This window comes from Callithrix jacchus, chromosome 14 (genome assembly GCF_049354715.1).
Source record: "Callithrix jacchus isolate 240 chromosome 14, calJac240_pri, whole genome shotgun sequence".
NCBI classification, from domain to species: domain Eukaryota; kingdom Metazoa; phylum Chordata; class Mammalia; order Primates; family Cebidae; genus Callithrix; species Callithrix jacchus.
Window position 1 is genome coordinate 56,808,815 of NC_133515.1, and position 18,985 is coordinate 56,827,799.

General features: G+C 38.1%; 1 long non-coding RNA gene across 3 annotated transcripts in view; it reads left to right on the forward strand.

Annotated features, from left to right (window-relative positions):
- LOC108588232 (uncharacterized) overlaps window positions 1-18,985 on the forward strand; it is a 638,370-nt gene that overhangs the window by 586,629 nt on the left and 32,756 nt on the right. The gene's annotated exons all lie outside the window — the stretch shown is intronic.

Below are 18,985 nucleotides of genomic sequence, written 5' to 3' on the forward strand. Positions count from 1 at the left end.
CATGTTCTCATGAAATGTTTTCATCTCTCCCTCAAAAGATTTCCTAGTTGCCAGTGGTCTGATTCCTGTTTCAGACTTGTTTTCAGTGTTCTTAAATGAGCATACATGTCACACTTTCTCAAGTGAGAAAGATTTCTTCTGTGTTCCAACACTAATGGATGCCCATTTTCTCTTCACTGTCTCCTACCAATCATCATTTCCCTTTCTGTTTTGTGACGACTCAAGACTCTGCTGGGTTTTGATGTTTATTTTTGTACTTATATGTGTATCAAAGTTCTTGTTGTTATTATTTTGTCTCCTACTTATGCTTTGAGCATAGGTTATGAGTAATTTTATTTGCTCCCCTATTTGATGTCTATGTGTAGATATATATTATGAATGGAAAAAGTGGAATATGTGTGAAGAGACTGACATTTCATGGGTCTTATTTATCACAGAGAAAACTGGAAGTACATCTCCCCAAACATAACCCACCAATATTTACCTTTATAATTAGAAAACTATTTGGACTATGGATTTATATGATGGAATTTAATTATAAATGTGTGGTTTTCTATAAGATTTCCAAGAAAATTAAAATCAATATAAAAGCAGAAAAAAAATAGATGAGTGTTAGAACTGGGAGAACCACTTTATTGCAGTTCTTTCAAAAATCTTTTAATACATAGACCTCAGCATTAAAGAAATCTTAGTGGGCACACTCACCATTCCCCTGCCAGTGAAACTGCAATTTACATTTAAATAAAGAAAATTAACTGGATGATAAAAGAGCTCTACTAATATGCACTGGAGAGCTCAGAGCTCTCCAAAAATAAGAATGATCAAAAGAAAATCAATGTATTTGCAAGTATATTTATAATTACCATAGATGTTTTAAAAAGTAGATTTGGGAACTAATGTCTCTGAAGAAGCAGAAAACTAATTTTCTAAAATTTACAGCAGTAACAACGAAGACATTTAAAAAAAGTTCCAATTCACGTTCTCAACTAAGACTTGCATGTATGAAATTTAAACAATCATTTTTTTAAAAATAAGCCAGGTCAAGAAAAATATTATGAATATAAAAATAAAATATCAAGAAAAACACAAAAATATACTAATAACATTTTTAATTTATGATTATAACCTCACATGGACCGCCCCCGGTAGTGCCCAGCAATTATATGACTTTTCTCTTATGTGTTATGTTTAGTCCCCTTCCAACTCTTAAGTGATTGATGCAGTCTTTCTGCATCAATGAAATTAACAAAAGGAAACCATTGGTAGGGCACAGTGGCTCATGCCTATAATCCTAGCACTTTGGGAAACCAAGGCAGGCAGATCACCTGAGGTCATGAGTCAAGACCAGCCTGGCCAATATGGTGAAACCCCGTCTCTACTAAAAATACAAAAGCTAGCAGGGTGTGGTGGTGCACACCTATATAATCTCAGCTCTCCCGGAGTCTGAGACAGGAGAATTACCAGAACCCTGGAGGAGGAGGCTGCGGTAAGTCGAGATCTCACCATTGCACTGCAGACTGGGTGAGAGTGTGAGACTCTATCTCAAAAAAAAAACACAAACAAACAAAACAAACCCCAAAACCATCACAGTTGAGTTCTAAGGTCTCTCCTCCCACCAAACCTAAAACCAGCATGGATCTTCACAGAGGAAGATCTCTGCTCTAAGACAGGCAACTCTAACAGGTAATATCCCAACTCATCTCATCTTCACACACAGCTTACTCTTATTTCCTTTCCCTTCCAGTGTAGTCAACTTTCCAATAGTTTGTTTATGGTTATTACATATATTTTCTAGGCTTCGATTTCTGAGTTTTGCTTATCAGTTTTGTCATCAGATTTATGTTAGTTTCTCTTGTTGAGCTGAGAATTCTATCATCTTTATTTTTTTAATTTTTTATTGGATTTTAGGTTTTGGGGTACATGAGCAGAGCATGCAAGACAGTTGCGTAGGAACACACATGGCAGTGTGCTTTTCTTTCCTTCTCCCCTTCACCCACATTTGGCATTTATCCCCAGGCTATCCCCCCCCACCTCCCCCTCCCACGGGCCCTCCCCTTTTCCCCCCAATAGACCCCAGTGTTTAGTACTCCCCTTTCTGTGTCCATGTGTTCTCATTTTTCATCACCCGCCTATGAGTGAGAATATGCGGTGTTTCATTTTCTGTTCTTGTGTCAGTTTGCTGAGGATGATGTTCTCCAGATTCATCCATGTCCCTACAAACGACACAAACTCATAATTTCTGATTGCTGCATAATATTCCATGGTGTATATGTGCCACATTTTTCCAATCCAGTCTATTATCAATGGGCATTTGGGTTGATTCCAGGTCTTTGCTATTGTAAACAGTGCTGCAATGAACATTCGTGTACATGTATCCTTATAGTAGAACAATTTATAGTCTTTTGGATATATACCCAGTAATGGGATTGCTGGGTCAAATGGAATTTCTATTTCTAAGGCCTTGAGGAATCGCCACACTGTCTTCCACAATGGTTGAACTAATTTACACTCCCACCAACAGTGTAAAAGTGTTCCTTTGTCTCCACATTCTCTCCAGCATCTGTTGTCTCCAGATTTTTTAATGATCGCCATTCTAACTGGCGTGAGATGGTATCTCAATGTGGTTTTGATTTGCATCTCTCTGATGACCATTGACGATGAGCATTTTTTCATATGATTGTTGGCCTCATATATGTCTTCTTTTGTAAAGTGTCTGTTCATATCCTTTGCCCACTTTTGAATGGGCTTGTTTGTTTTTTTCCTGTAAATCCGTTTGAGTTCTTTGTAAATTCTGGATATCAGCCCTTTGTCAGATGGGTAAACTGCAAAAATTTTTTCCCATTCTGTTGGTTGCTGATCCACTCTAGTGACTGTTTCTTTTGCCGTGCAGAAGCTGTGGAGTTTCATTAGGTCCCATTTGTCTATTTTGGCTTTTGTTGCCAATGCTTTTGGTGTTTTGGTCATGAAGTTCTTGCCTACTCCTATGTCCTGGATAGTTTTGCCTAGATTTCCTTCTAGGGTTTTTATGGTGCCAGGTCTTATGTTTAAGTCTTTAATCCATCTGGAGTTAATTTTAGTGTAAGGTGTCAGGAAGGGGTCCAGTTTCTGCTTTCTGCACATGGCTAGCCAGTTTTCCCAACACCATTTGTTAAACAGGGAATCCTTTCCCCCTTGCTTGTTTTTGTCAGGTTTATCAAAGATTGCATAGTTGTAGATATGTTGTGTTGCCTCCGGTGCCTCTGTTTTGTTCCTTTGGTCTATATCTCTGTTTTGGTACCAGTACCATGCTGTTTTGATTACTGTAGCCTTGTAGTATAGTTTGAAATCCAGTAGTGTGATGCCCCCCGCTGTGTTCTTTTTGCTTAGAATTGACTTGGCTATGCGGGCTCTCTTTTGGTTCCATATGAAGTTCATGGTGGTTTTTTCCAGTTCTGTGAAGAAAGTCAATGGTAGCTTGATGGGGATAGCGTTGATTCTGTAAATTACTTGGGGCAGTATAGCCATTTTCACGATGTTAATTCTTCCTAACCATGAACATGGAATGTTTCTCCATCTGTTTGTGTCCTCTCTGATTTCGTTGAGCAGCGGTTTGTAGTTCTCCTTGAAGACGTCCCTTACGTTCCTTGTGAGTTGTATTCCAAGGTATTTTATTCTTTTTGTAGCAATTGTGAATGGCAGTTCGCTCTTGATTTGGCTTTCTTTAAGTCTGTTATTGGGGTAGAGGAATGCTTGTGATTTTTGCACATTGATTTTATATCCTGAGACTTTGCTGAAGTTGCTTATCAGTTTCAGGAGTTTTTGGGCTGAGGTGATGGGGTCTTCTAGGTATACTATCATGTCGTCTGCAAATAGAGACAATTTGGCTTCCTCCTTTCCTATTTGAATACCCTTTATTTCTTTTTTTTGCCTGATTGCTCTGGCTAGAACTTCCAGAACTATATTGAATAGGAGTGGTGAAAGAGGGCATCCTGGTCTAGTGCCAGATTTCAAAGGGAATGCTTCCAGTTTTTGCCCATTCAGTATGATATTGGCTGTTGGTTTGTCATAAATAGCTTTTATTACTTTGAGATATGTTCCATCGATACCGAGTTTATTGAGGGTTTTTAGCATAAAGGGCTGTTGAATTTTGTCAAATGCCTTCTCTGCGTCAATTGAGATAATCATGTGGTTTTTGTTTTTGGTTCTGTTTATGTGGTGAATTACTTTGATAGACTTGCGTATGTTGAACCAGCCTTGCATCCCTGGGATGAATCCTACTTGATCATGGTGAATAAGTTTTTTGATTTGCTGTTGCATTCGGCTTGCAAATATTTTATTGAAGATTTTTGCATCTATGTTCATCATGGATATTGGCCTGAAGTTTTGTTTTCTTGTTGTGTCTCTGCCGGGTTTTGGTATCAGGATGATGTTGGTCTCGTAAAATGATTTGGGAAGTATTCCCTCTTTTTGGATTGTTTGAAATAGTTTTAGAAGGAATGGTACCAGCTCCTCTTTGTGTGTCTGGTAGAATTCGGCTGTGAACCCGTCTGGACCTGGGCTTTTTTTTGTGTGGTAGGCTCTTAATTGCTGCCTCGACTTCTGACCTTGTTATTGGTCTATTCATAGTTTCAGCTTCCTCCTGGTTTAGGCTTGGGAGGATGCAGGAGTCCAGGAATTTATCCATTTCTTCCAGGTTTACTAGATTATGTGCATAGAGTTGTTTGTAATATTTTCTGATGATGGTTTGAATTTCTGTGGAATCTGTGGTGATTTCCCCTTTATCATTTTTTATTGCATCTATTTGGTTGTTCTCTCTTTTATTTTTAATCAATCTGGCTAGTGGTCTGTCTATTTTGTTGATCTTTTCAAAAAACCAGCTCTTGGATTTATTGATTTTTTTGAAGGGTTTTTCGTGTCTCAATCTCCTTCAGTTCAGCTCTGATCTTAGTTATTTCTTGTCTTCTGCTGGGTTTTGAGTTTTTTTGATCTTGCTCCTCTAGCTCTTTCAATTTTGACAATAGGGTGTCAATTTTGGATCTCTCCATTCTCCTCATATGGGCACTTATTGCTATATACTTTCCTCTAGAGACTGCTTTAAATGTGTCCCAGAGGTTCTGGCACGTTGTGTCTTCGTTCTCATTGGTTTTGAAGAACTTCTTTATTTCTGACTTCATTTCATTGTTTACCCAGTCAACATTCAAGAGCCAGTTGTTCAGTTTCCATGAAGCTGTGCGGTTCTGGGTTGGTTTCTGTGTTCTGAGTTCTAACTTGATTGCACTATGGTCTGAGAGGCTGTTTGTTATGATTTCCGTTGTTTTGCATTTGTTGAGCAGTGCTTTACTTCCAATTATGTGGTCAATTTTTGAGTAGGTGTGATGTGGTGCTGAGAAGAATGTATATTCTGTGGATTTGGGGTGGAGAGTTCTGTAAATGTCTATCAGGTTTGCTTGTTCCAGGTCTGAGTTCAAGCCCTGGATATCCTTGTTGATTTTCTATCTGGTTGATCTGTCTAATATTGACAGTGGAGTGTTAAAGTCTCCCACTATTATTGTGTGGGAGTCTAAGTCTCTTTGTAAGTCATTAAGAACTTGCCTTATGTATCTGGGTGCTCCTGCATTGGGTCCATATATGTTTAGGATCGTTAGCTCTTCTTGTTTTATTGATCCTTTTACCATTATGTAATGGCCTTCTTTGTCTCTTTTGATCTTTGTTGCTTTAAAGTCTATTTTATCAGAGATGAGAATTGCAACTCCTTCTTTTTTTTGCTCTCCATTTGCTTGGTAAATCTTCCTCTATCCCTTTATTTTGAGCCTTTGTGTATCCTTGCATGTGAGATGGGTTTCCTGGATACAGCACACTGATGGGTTTTGGATTTTTATCCAATTTGCCAGTCTGTGTCTTTTGATTGGTGCATTTAGTCCATTTACATTTAGGGTTAATATTGTTATGTGTGAATTTGATACTGCCATTTTGATGCTAAGTGGCTGTTTTGCCTGTTAGTTGTTGTAGATTCTTCATTATGTTGATGCTCTTTAGCATTTAGTGTGATTTTGGAATGGCTGGTACTGGTTGTTCCTTTCTACGTGTAGTGCCTCTTTTAGGAGCTCTTGTAAAGCAGGCCTGGTGGTGACAAAATCTCTGAGTACTTGCTTGTTCGCAAAGGATTTTATTTTTCCTTCACTTCTGAAGCTCAGTTTGGCTGGATATGAAATTCTGGGTTGAAAGTTCTTTTCTTTAAGAATGTTGAATATTGGCCCCCACTCTCTTCTGGCTTGTAGTGTTTCTGCCAAGAGATCTGCTGTGAGTCTGATGGGCTTCCCTTTGTGGGTAACTCGACCTTTCTCTCTGGCTGCCCTTAGTATTTTCTCCTTTATTTCAACCTTGTTGAATATGACGATTATGTGCCTTGGGGTTGCTCTTCTTGCAGAATATCTTTGTGGTGTTCTCTGAATTTCCTGCATTTGAGTGTTGGCCTGTGTTGCTAGGTGGGGGAAGTTTTTCTGGATGATGTCCTGAAGAATATTTTCCAGCTTGGATTCATTCTCTTCGTCCCCTTCTGGTACACCTATCAAATGTAGGTTAGGTCTTTTCACATAGTCCCACATTTCTTGGAGACTTTGTTCATTCCTTTTTGTGCTTTTTTCTCTAATCTTGGTTTCTCATTTAATTTCATTGCGTTGGTCTTCGACTTCAGATATTCTTTCTTATGCTTGGTGAATCTGCTATTGAATCTTGTGCATGCTTCGCGAAGTTCTCGTATTGTGTTTTTCAGCTCCTTTAATTCATTCATATTCCTCTCTAAGTTATCCATTCTTGTTATCATTTCCTCATATCTTTTTTTAAGTTCCTTAGTTTCTTTGCATTGATTTAATACATGTTCTTTTAGCTCACAAAAGTTTCTCATTATCCACCTTCTGAAGTCTAATTCCGTCATTTCGTCACAGTCATTCTCCGTCCAGCTTTGCTCCCTTGCTGGTGAGGAGCTTTGGTCCTTTCTAGGAGGTGAGGTGTTCTCGTTTTGGGTGTTTTCCTCCTTTTTTCGCTGGTTTCTTCCCATCTTTGTGGGTTTATCCGCTTGTCGTCTGCATAGTTGCTGACTTTTCGATTGGGTCTCTGAGTGGACACCCAGATTGTTGATGATGAAGTATTTCTGTTACTTGGTTTTCCTTCTACCAGCCTAGCCCCTTCACTGTACGACTGCTGAGGTCCACTCCAGACCCTGCTTGTCTGGGGTGCACCTCTAGCAGCTGTGGCACAGTGAGGGATGCTACCCATTTCTTTTTCTGCTATCTTTGTCCCAGGATGATGCCTGCCAAATGTCAGTCTTTTGGATATAGAGGGGTCAGGGAGCTGCTTGAGGAGACAGTCTGTACTTTTTTGGAGCTCAATTTCTGAGCTGTGAGCTCTGTTGTTCATTCAGGGCTGTTAGGCTGCTATGTTTGATTCTGCTGCAACAGAGCTCATTAAAAAAAAACCCCTTTTTTTCTCAAATGCTCTGTGTTGGGGGGTTTGGGCTTTATTTTTCGATGTCCTTTGAGGTGTCCTGCCCAGCTAGGAGGCAGACTAGCCAGTGTTTGCCTGTCGAGTCTCCGCCCTGCTGTTGTGTGATTCGCCCTGTTCCTGCAGGCTCTGCTGTGGTCTCCGCCACGCCCTGCGGTGGAGTCTCTTCGTTGTAGCGTGTTGCCTTGGCAACGGCAGGCTGCGTCAGCAGTGGGCGTGTATCTCAGTAGGGACGGGTTGCCTCGGCAACGGAGGCTGTGTCCGCAGTGGGCGTGTATCTCAGTAGGGATGGGTTTCCTTGGTAGTGGTGGACGCCCCTCCCCCACAGAGCGTCTCGGACCATCTGCTCGGGATAGTTTGAAATTGCAGTTTTGTTCGTCTCACTGGGTATCCCGAACGCTCTGTCCCTGCAATCCCCTGGGCTGGCCTACTGTCCAAGTCTCGTTCAGTCTCAAGTCCAGCCCTCTCAAGTCTCAGGTTGCCAGTTCAACAGGGCACCTGGACAAGCAGGCCCTGTGGGGATTGCTGGGTAGGGCCGGCTGCCGCCGCGCCCTGGCTGCCGGCTTCTCCAGGCAGACTTACTGCCTGGCGTCCCGTGTCTTTTTTATACTTGGGAGTTTCCCCGTTCTGTGGGCAACAAAGATCAGTCTGGAAATGCAGCTCGGACTCACCTCTTTGTGGATTCAACGAGAGCTCCAATCCTGGGTTGTTCTCACAGTGCCATCTTGAGTCCTCTTCTATCATCTTTTTAAATACTCTAAAAAAATTATTTAAAATGGAAATTATCTGAATTTGGAAAAACATAGGTAGAATTTACCCACCTCAGCACACACACACGAATTTTACTTGATAATGATAATGATGGTGATAATTATAATTTTTTAGTTTATTTAAATGTTTTTCACTATGGCATTTGATATATTAGGTTTCAGTTTTCTACTTTTTAAGAGTATTTAGTAGTTTACATTTATCCAGTTTCAAATTTTCACCATTGAAGTGTTGATTCTAAATTTTAAAGACCTCATTTTTTGTAAATGTATCTTTTTCCTTTTTTTTAAACTACATTCACATTTTTCTGATTATTAATACAGTTGGACTTATCCCTAAAATCTTAATAAACTTTCTTTACTATGCTCTGCATTTTTTGTATCATTTTGTTTTTCATTTATTTTATTATACTTTGTTAAATCAAAGTATAAACACAGATTATAAACACAGTTTTCTTTTCTGTTTTTTTTTTTGGAGACAAGTTCTCATTGTCACCCACACTGAACTGCAGTGGTGTAATCACTGCTCACTGCAGTCTCATCCTCCCGTACTCAACTGATCTTTCTACCTCAGCCTTTTGCATAGCTAGGACTATAGTTGTGTGCCTTCACACCATGCTAAGTTTTGTACGTTTTGTAGAGACAGAGTTTTGCCATGTTCCCCCAGCCTGTCTCAAACACTTGGGCTCAAGCAATCCACCATCAGCCTCCCAAGGTGCTGGGATTACAGGAGTGAGTCAGCACACCCAGCAAACACAAGTAGTTTTGGTAAGTATTTACATCCTATTTCTGTATTCTTGAGCATATTTAGATATGCATATATATATATATATATATATATATATTTTTTTTTTTTTTTGAGACGGAGTTTCACTGTTGTTACCCAGACTGGAGTGCAATGGCACAATCTCGGCTCACCGCAACTTCTGCCTTCTGGGTTCAAGCAATTCTCCTGCCTCAGCCTCCCGAGTAGCTGGGACTACAGGTGTGCACCACCAGGCCCAGATAATTTTTGTATTTTTAGTAGAGACAGGGTTTCACCTTGTTGACCAGGATGGTCTTGATCTCTTGACCTCTTGATCCACCCACCTCAGCCTCCCAAAGTGCTGGGATTATAGGCGTGAGTCACCACGCCTGGCTGATATGCATATATTAATAGCTAGAAGTAGATATTTATATTCAGCATCAAAATTATTCCCCTGAAAAGGGCAAGAATGAGAACATGTTTACATTTCCCTTGTTCTTTGACACTTACATTATGAGATTTGAAATTTTATATGCAAAATTTTACTTTTATATTTGGTTATTATTCCAACCTTAAGTCATGCTTAGCTTCATTGTTTGTTCACTACTATTCTTTATACTCCTTCCCTTGCCATGCTCTTAGTAATATTTTTGGAAGGATCATTGTGGGTCTTTTCTCCTTTCTTTTAGAGTGGCATTTTGGCTGGACACTTGAGATCATACTATTCTTTGTTAAATCAGAAGAATTGTTCAACTACCTATCCTTTTATCACCAATGTTTAGTACTTTTCCTGGCACTAGAAGGTCCCTAGCAAATGTTTATTGAAAGGATTATTTGATGTTTCTGGAAGACTAGCTGTTGGACTACCAGAATACATCAAATGAATGCCACACTTAGTATCTTCCCAAGTAGAAATTTGACCTTTGGAAGATGACATTGATCAGTGTTATCCTTTGAAGTCAGACTTATTGGAATACATCCATATATCTATAGCTACAGCTATACATTTAGGTGATAGGAAGTAGGAAATGGTTGTCTAAAAGGGAAAGTTCAGAGAGATAGGGAAAGCAGTATTTTGATACAATGAGGAAGAAGAAACTAGGGACTTGCCAGAATTTAGATTTGTATATTTGGTGAATAATCCTTTGCAAACATAAATTGACTGAAAGTGAGGAAAAGGCTATGCTTAGGATGAAGCAAGAAAAAGAGGATACAGAATGAAGAAGAAAAGCATTGATAATTTTATACAAATGAGATTAGCATTTATTTACATTTTTCACTTTTTCACTTAGTTATTAGCTTTGTAACACTTCTTATTTTCTTTTTTACATACGTCATATGATAAAGAGACAGGAATGAATTTAGTAAAAGAACAATGTTAGGGTGAAATTTAGATTGCCATTCTACAAAACAAAATTTTAATATACATAAAATTATTTTAAGAAAGGGAGGCGATAACTCATTCTATGAGGCCAGCATCATCCTGATATCAAAACCTAGCAGAGATACAACAAAAAAGAAAATTTGAGGCCAATATCCTTGATGAACAGTGATGAAAAATCCTCAGCAAAATAATGGCAAACTGAATCCAGCAGCACATCAAAAAGCTTATCCACCATGATCAGGTATGTTTTATCTCTGTGATGCAAGTTGGTGCAACATTACAAATCAATAAATGTAATTCATCGTATAAACAAAACTAAAGACAAACACCACATGGTTATCTCAATAGATGCAGAAAATGCTTTTGATAAAATTCAATATCTATTTATCTTAAAAACTCTCAATAAGCTAGGTATTGAAGGAACACACCTCAAAATAATAAGAGCCATACATCACAAACCACAACCAATATCATACTGACCAGTTAAAATCTAGAAGCATTCTTTCTGAAAACCAGCACAAGATAAGGATACAATCTCTCACCACTTCGATTTAACACAGTTTTGAATGTTCTAACCAGGCGATCCAGCAAGATAAATAAATAAAGCACATCCAAACAGCACTAGAGGAAGTCAAACTATTTCTGTTTGCTGATGACATGATTCTCTACCTAGAAAACCCCATAATCTCAGTGCCAAAGCTTCTTTCTTCTTTTCTTTTTGTTTTTTTTTAATTTGTTGAGACAGTGTTTCACTCTTATTGCCCAGGCTAGAGTGCAATGGCGCCATCTCAGCTCACTGCAACCTCTGCCTCTTGGATTCAAGCGATTTTCCTGTCTCAGCCCCCACAAGTAGCTGGGATTGCAAGCGTACACCACCACACCCAGCTAATTTTATATTATTAGTAGAGACGGGGTTCTACCATATTGGTCAGTCTGGTCTTGAACACCTGACCCCAGGTGATCCACCTGCCTTGGCCTCCCAAAGTGCTGGGATTATAGGTGCGAGCCACTACACCCAGCCCAAAGCTTCTTAAGCTGATAAACAGCTTCAGTGAAGTCTCAGGATTATAAAACTTTGCGTAAAATTCACTAGCATTTCTATCCATTAATAACAGTAAAGGTGAGATCCAAATCAGAAACGAACCACCACTCTCAATTGACACAAAAAGAATTAAATACCTAGGAATACGGCTAACTAGGGATGTGAAATATCTCTAAGAGGAGAACTACAAACCACTGCTCAAAAAAGCGGAGATGACAGAAACAAATGGAAAAACATTCCATAGATAGGAAGAATCAATATCGTTAAAATGGACAGTCATACTGCCCAAAGCAATTTATAGATTCAATGGTATTTCTATTAAACTATTATTGACCTTCTTCACAGAACTACAGAACACTATTTAAAAATTTATGTGGAACAAAAAAGAGCCGAAATAGACAAGGCAATCCTAAGCAAAAGAACAAAGCTGGAACCATCACTTTACTTTGACTTTAAACTATACTATAGTGGTACAGCAACCAAAATAGCATGGTACTGGCACAAAAACAGACAGATACTTAGATCAGTAATATGAAATAGAGAACCCAGAAATAATACCAAACACTTAAAATAATCTGATCTTTGACAAACCTAACGAAAACATCAAATAGGGAAATAATTCAATATTTAATAAATGGTACTGGCATAAATGGCTAGCCACATGCAGAAAACAGAAACTGGACCCCTTTCTTATATAATATACACAAATCAACTCAAGATGAATTAAAGACTTAAGTGTAAAACCCAAAACTAAAAACCCTGGAAGACAACTCAGGCAATAACATTCAGAACATAGATATGGGCAAAGATATCATAATGAAGATGCTAAAAGCAATTGCAACAAAAGCAAAAGTTGACAAATGGGATCTAATTAAAGAATTTTTGCACAGCAAAATAAACTATCATCGGAATAAACAGGCATCTAATGAGTGGGATGTCTGTTTAGTGTTTTTGCAATCTATCTATCTGATAAAGGCCTAATATGCAAAGTTGATGAAGAACTTATACAAATTTACAAGAAAATAAATAACAAAAACCCCATAAAAACTTGGGCAAACAGAATGAACAGATACTTTTCAAAAGAAGATAGATGTGTGGCCAATAATCATATGGAAAAAAGCTCAACATCACTGATCATTAGAGAAATGCAAATCAAAACCACAAAGAGATACCGTCTAACACCAGTCAGAATGACTATTATTTAAAAGTCAAGACTATTACTAAAATGTCAAACATATGCCAGCAAGGTTGCGGAAAAAAGGATGGCTTATACATTGCTGATGGAAATATAAATAGTTCAATCACTGTGAGACAGTATGGCAATTCCTCAAAGACAAAAAGACAAAAATACCATTCCATCTATTAATCCTACTGCTTACTATTTTCCCAAAGGAATATAAATCATCCTATTACAAAGACACATGCACACATTTGTTCATTGCAACACTATTCACAATAGCAAAGATGCAGAACCAACCTAGACGCTTATGAATGATAGACTGGTTACAGAAAATGTGGTACATATACACCATGGAATACTATGCAGCTATAAAAAGAACAAGATCCTGTTCTTTGCAGGGACATAGATGGAGCTGAAAGCCATTATCCTCGGCAAACTAACACAGGAACCAATATCTGATTATCACATGTTCTCACTTACAAGTGGGAGATAAATGATGAGAACACATAGATCAATTGAGGGGAACAACATACACTGGGGCCTTTTGGAGGGAAGAGGGTGGAGGGTGGAAGAAAGGAGACTAACAGAAAAAATAAGGCTTAATATCTGGGTTACAAAATAATCTATATAACAAACCTACATGACACAAGTTGACCTATGTAACAAACCTGCACTTATACTCGTAAACTTAAAAGCTGCTGGGCATGGTGGCTCATACCTGTAATCCCAGCACTTTGGGAGGCTGAGGTGTGTGGATCACGAGGTCAAGAGATTGAGACCATCCTGGTCAACATGGTGGAACCCTGTCTCTACAAAAATACAAAAATTAGCTGGGCGTGGTGGCACGTGCCTGTAGTTCCAGCTACTCAGGAGGCTGAGGCAGGACAATTGCCTGAACCTAGGAGGCGGAGGTTGCAGTGAGACGAGATTGCACCATTGCACTCCAGCCTGGATAACAAGAGTGAAACTCCGTCTCAAAAAAAAATTTAAAAGTTAAAAAAAAGGGGTGGTAGAAAGGAGAAACTAGAAAGATTGGGAAAGTTTAACATACAGAAGCCATCAAAATTCAATGGAAAGTTGATTTTTATGATAAATACAGTTAAATATTTAAGGAAAGAGGCATCTTACTGTAGTAAAAAAGTAATCACTTAAAAAATATAACTTGTCAGAAATGGCAAGGATAATAAAACCACTTACCCCAAAACAAAATAGTTCAAAAATAAATGAAGGTATATACAAATAGCAAATTAATTATTTGGGAAGGAGTTCACTAAGAACTTAGAAGTGAAATGTACAACTCCAATAATGTCAGAAGATACAAGATTTTCAGTGATTCACAGACTTAGTATGAGAGTAATCTTGCAATCCTATCACAAAATAGCATTTCTCTTGGTATTTTATGTGAGGTAAGACAGAATTTAAAGTATAATTATAGGACAGGCATGGTGGCTCATGCCTGTAATTCCAACCCATTAGGAGGCCATGGAGGGTGAATCATTTGAGTGCAAGTGTTCGAGACCAGACTGTGCAACAACGGTGAAACCCCATCTCTAGTAAAAATAGAAAATATTAGCTGGGCAAGGTGGTGTGTGCCTATAGTTCCAGTTACTCAGGAGGCTGATGTTGAAGAATCATTTGGACCCAGAGGCAGAAGTTACAGTGAGCTGAGATCAACCCAGGCACTTCATTCAGCCTGAGCAACAGAGAGAGACTCTATCTGAAAAATAAAGAAAGAAAGAACAAAAAAGTAAAATTATAAAGGAATTTGGAGTCACGGTGTGCCTATATGTATAATTGTTAACAAAAACACATTTTAAAAGTTGTATGTGCTGAACAACAGAGCCAAATATATTAAAGCAGAAAAGATGAAAAATTTGAAGAAAACTGGATAAAAGCAATGTAAGCACAACAATGCTTAATGACATGAATGACATTCATGTATAATAAAGTAGAATTATGGCTACTTAACAGATTTTCTATTCAACAGAGTAACTTCTTTTTGAGTGTACATAAAATTTTCAGAGAAATTTCTCATATTCTATGATAAAATCAATTTTTATTATTTTATAAATTCAGAGCTATTACAGTGTACATTCTCTGAATACAATACAGTTTATTTTTAAAATAAGAGATTTAAACTGTCATCATGTGGATGATTAAATATAGTTCAGTTGAACAAACTTTATTTAAGTATGTACACTATTCTAGAAACTGTGATAGGTGCTGGAGATTTAAAGTAGATTGTAAAATAAATATTTAAAGATGAATTAATGAGCAACAAATTCATTTTACATAAGACAATTGACTGGCCTGAATCACTTTGAAGTGTTCAGGTATAATACTGTAATAGAAAATGGAGGCCAGGTACAGTGACTCATTGCCTGTAATCCCAGCATATTGGGAGGTAAAGGCAGGCAGATCACTTGAGGGAAGGAGTTCCAGACCAGGCTTGCCAACATGGTGAAACCCCGTCTCTGCTAAAAATACAAAAATTAGCTGGGCATGGTGGTGCATGCCTGTAATCACAGCATTTGGGAGGCTGAGGCAGGAGAATTGCCTGAACCTGGGAGGCATAGGTTGCAGTGAGCCAAGACTGTGCCACTCCACTTCAGCCTGGGCAACCATGGGAAACTCTGTCTCAGAAAAGAAAACTGAGGTTCAGTTAGAATAAAAGGCAACATGCTAAGTAGCTAAAAAAAAAAAAAAAAAATGCCATCACTAATCTAAACACTAGTCGATGCTTTTGGTAGCCTAAGATCCACACATCATCTTCTGCTGTAAACATTTCTGAAATTTCTCCTGTATTATACAGTACAGCTATTGTGTATGCATTATATATGTATATATATATGTATGTATATATACATATAAAATATATATCTGGCATTTCTCCTCATGTTGTCCCTCCCCAACCTCTCTAACCCCTGCTGTCCCTCCACTAGTGCCCCTGAACAGACCTCAGTGTGTGATGCTCCCCTCCCTGTGTCCATGTGTTCTCATTGTTCAACACACGCCTATGAGTGAGAATATGCAGTGTTTGATTTTCTATTCTTGTTTCAGTTTGCTGAGAATAATAGTTTCCAGACTCATCCATGTCCCTACAAGGAACACAACTCATTGTATTTTGGGCTGCATAGTATTCCACGATATAGATGCACCACATTTTCCTTGTCCAGTCTATCATGGCTGGGCATTTGGGTTGGTTCAAGGTCTTTGCTATTGGAAAAAGTGTCACAATGAATATGTGTGTGCATGTGTCTTTATAATAGAACCATTTATAATCTTTTGGATATACACCCAGTAATGGGATTGATGGGTCAAATGGAATTTCTATTTCTAGGTCCTTGAGGAATCCCCACACTGTCTTCCACAATGGTTGAACTAATTTACACTCCCACCAACAGTGTAAAAGTGTCCCTACTTCTCTACATCCTCTCCAGCATCCATTGTCTCCATCTCATTCTAACTGGCATGAGATGTTGTCTCAATGTGGTTTTGACTTGCATTTCTTTAATGGCCATTGATGATGAGCTTTTTTTCATATGTTTGTTGGCCTCATAGATGTCCTCTTTTGAAAATTATCTGTTCATGTCCTTCACCCACTTTTGAATGGGTTTGTTTGTTTGTTTCTTGTACATCTATTTTAGCTCTTTGTAGATTCTGGATATTAACGCTTTGTCAGATGGGTAGATTGCAAAAATTTTTTCCCACTCTGTTGGTTGCTGGTTCACTCTAATGATTGTTTTTGTTTTGTTTTTTGCTGTACGGAAACTCTGGCATTTAATTAGATCCCATTTGTCTATTTTGGCTTTTGTTGCCAGTGCTTTTGGTGTTTTAGTCATGAAGTCCTGGCCTATGCCTGTGTCCTGAATGGTATTGCCTTGGTTTTCTTCTAGGGTTTTTATGGTGTTAGGTCTTATGTTTAAGTCTTTAATCCATCTAGAATTAATTTTAGTGAAAGGTGTCAGGAAGGGGTCCAGTTTCTGCTTTCTGCACATGGATAGCCAGTTATCCCAACACCATTTATTAAACAAGGAATCCTTTCCTCATTGCTTTTGTCAAGTTTGTCAAAAATCAGATGGTTGTACATGTGTGACTTTGCCTCCAAGGCCTTGTTCTGTTCCATTGGTCTGTATCTCTATTTTGGTACCAGTACCATGCTGCTTTGATTACTGTAGCCTTGTAGTATAGTTTAAAGTGAGGTAGCATGATGCCTCCAGCTTTGTTCTTTTGGGTTAGGATTGTCTTGGCTATGCCAGCTCTCTTTTGGTTCCATATCAAGTTTAAGGTTGTTTTTTTTTTTTTTTCCATTCTGTGAAAAGGGTCATAGGTAGCTTGATGGGGATAGCACTGAATCTATATATAACTTTGGGCAGTATGGCCACTTTCACAATATTGATTCTTCCTAACCATGAGCATGGAATGTTTTTCCATCTGTTTGTGTCCTCTCTTATTTTTGAGCAGTGGTTAGTAGTTCTCCTTGAAGAGGTTCTTTACATCCTTTGTTAGTTGTATTCCTGGGTATTTTATTCTCTTTGTAGTAATTGTTAATTGGAGTTTGCTCATGATTTGGCTCTCTGTTAGTCTGTTATTGGTGTATAGGAATGCTTGTGATTTCTGCACATTGATTTTGTATCCTGAGACTTTGCTGAAGCTGTTTATCAGTTTCAGGAGATTTTGGTCTGAAACAATGGAGTCTTCTAAATATACAATCATGTAATCTGCAAATAGAGACAATTTGACTTCTTGCTTTCCTATTTGAACACACTTTATTTCTTTTTCTTGCCTGATTGCTCTGGCTAGAACTTCCAATACTATATTGAATAGGAGTGGTGAGAGAGGGCATCCTTGTCTAGTGCCAGATTTCAAAGGGAATGATTCCAGTTTTTGCCTATTCAGTATGTTATTGGCTGCAAGTTTGTTATAAATAGCTTTTATTGTTTTGAGATATGTTCCATGAATACCTAGTTTATTGGGAGTTTTTAGCATAAAAAGCTATTGAATTTTCTTGAAGACCTTCTCTACATCTATTGAGATAATCATGTGGTTTTGGCTTTCACTCTGTTTATGTGGTGGATTATGTTTATACACTTGCATATGTTGAACCAGCCTTGCATCCCTGGGATGAAGCGTACTTGATCGTGATGGATAAGCTTTTTGATGTTCTGTTGCAATCAGTTTGCCAGTATTTTATTGCAGATTTTTTCATCAATATTCATCATGGGTATTGTCCTGAAGTTTTCTTTTTTTTTGTTAAATCTCTACTGGGTTTTGGTATCGAATGATGTTGGTCTCATAAAATGAATTAGGGAGGATTCCCTCTTTTTGTATTGTTTGGAATAGTTTCAGAACGAGTGGTACCAGCTCCTCTTTTACATCTGATAGAATTTGGCTGTGAATCCATCTGGACCTTGACTTTTTTTGATTGGTAGGCCATTAATTGCTGCCTCAACTTCAGCCCTTGTTATTGGTCTATTCAGGGATTCAACTTCTTCCTGGTTTAGGCTTGGGAGGGTGCAAATGTCCAGGAGTTTATCCATTTCTTCCAGATTTACTGGTTTATGTGCATAGAGTTGTTTGTAGTAATTTCTGCTGGTAGTTTATTTTTCTGTGGGATCTGTGGTGATATCTCCTTTATCTTTTTTTATTGCATCTATTTGATTATTCTGTGTTTTCTTTTTTATTACTCTGGCTAGCAGTCTGTCTATTTTGTTGATATCTTTAAAACACCAGCTCCTGGATTCATTGATTTTTTGAAGGGTTTTTTTGTGTCTCTATCTCCTTCAGTTCTGCTCTGATCTTAATATTTCTTGTCTTCCACTAGCTTTTGAATTTTTTTGATCTTGCTTCTTTAGCTCTTTCAATTTTGATGATGGGGTGTTGATTTTAGATCTTTTTTTGCTTCTCATGTGGGAATTTACTGCTATAATTTTCCTGCTAGGCATAGCTTTAAATGTGTCCAAGAGATTCTGGTATGTTGTGTCTTCATTCTCACTGGCTTTGAAGAACATCTTTATTTCTGCCTTCATTTCATTGTTTATCCATTGAACATTCAAGAGCCAGTTTTTCAGTTTCCATGAAGTTGTGCAGTTCTGAGTTAGTTTTTAGTCCTGAGTTCTAATTTGATTGCACTGTGGTCTAAGAGACTGTTTGCTATGATTTCTGTCCTTTTGCATTTGCTGAGGAGTGATTTACTTCCAATTATGTGGTTCATTTTTGAGTAGGTATGATGTTCTGCTGAGAAGAATGCATATTCTGTGGATTTAGGGTGGAGAGTTCTGAAGATGTCTATCAGGTTTGCTTGGTCCAGATCTGAGTTCAAGTCCTGGATATCCTTGTTAATTTTCTGTCTTGTTGATCTGTCTAATATTGAGAGTGAAGTGTTAAA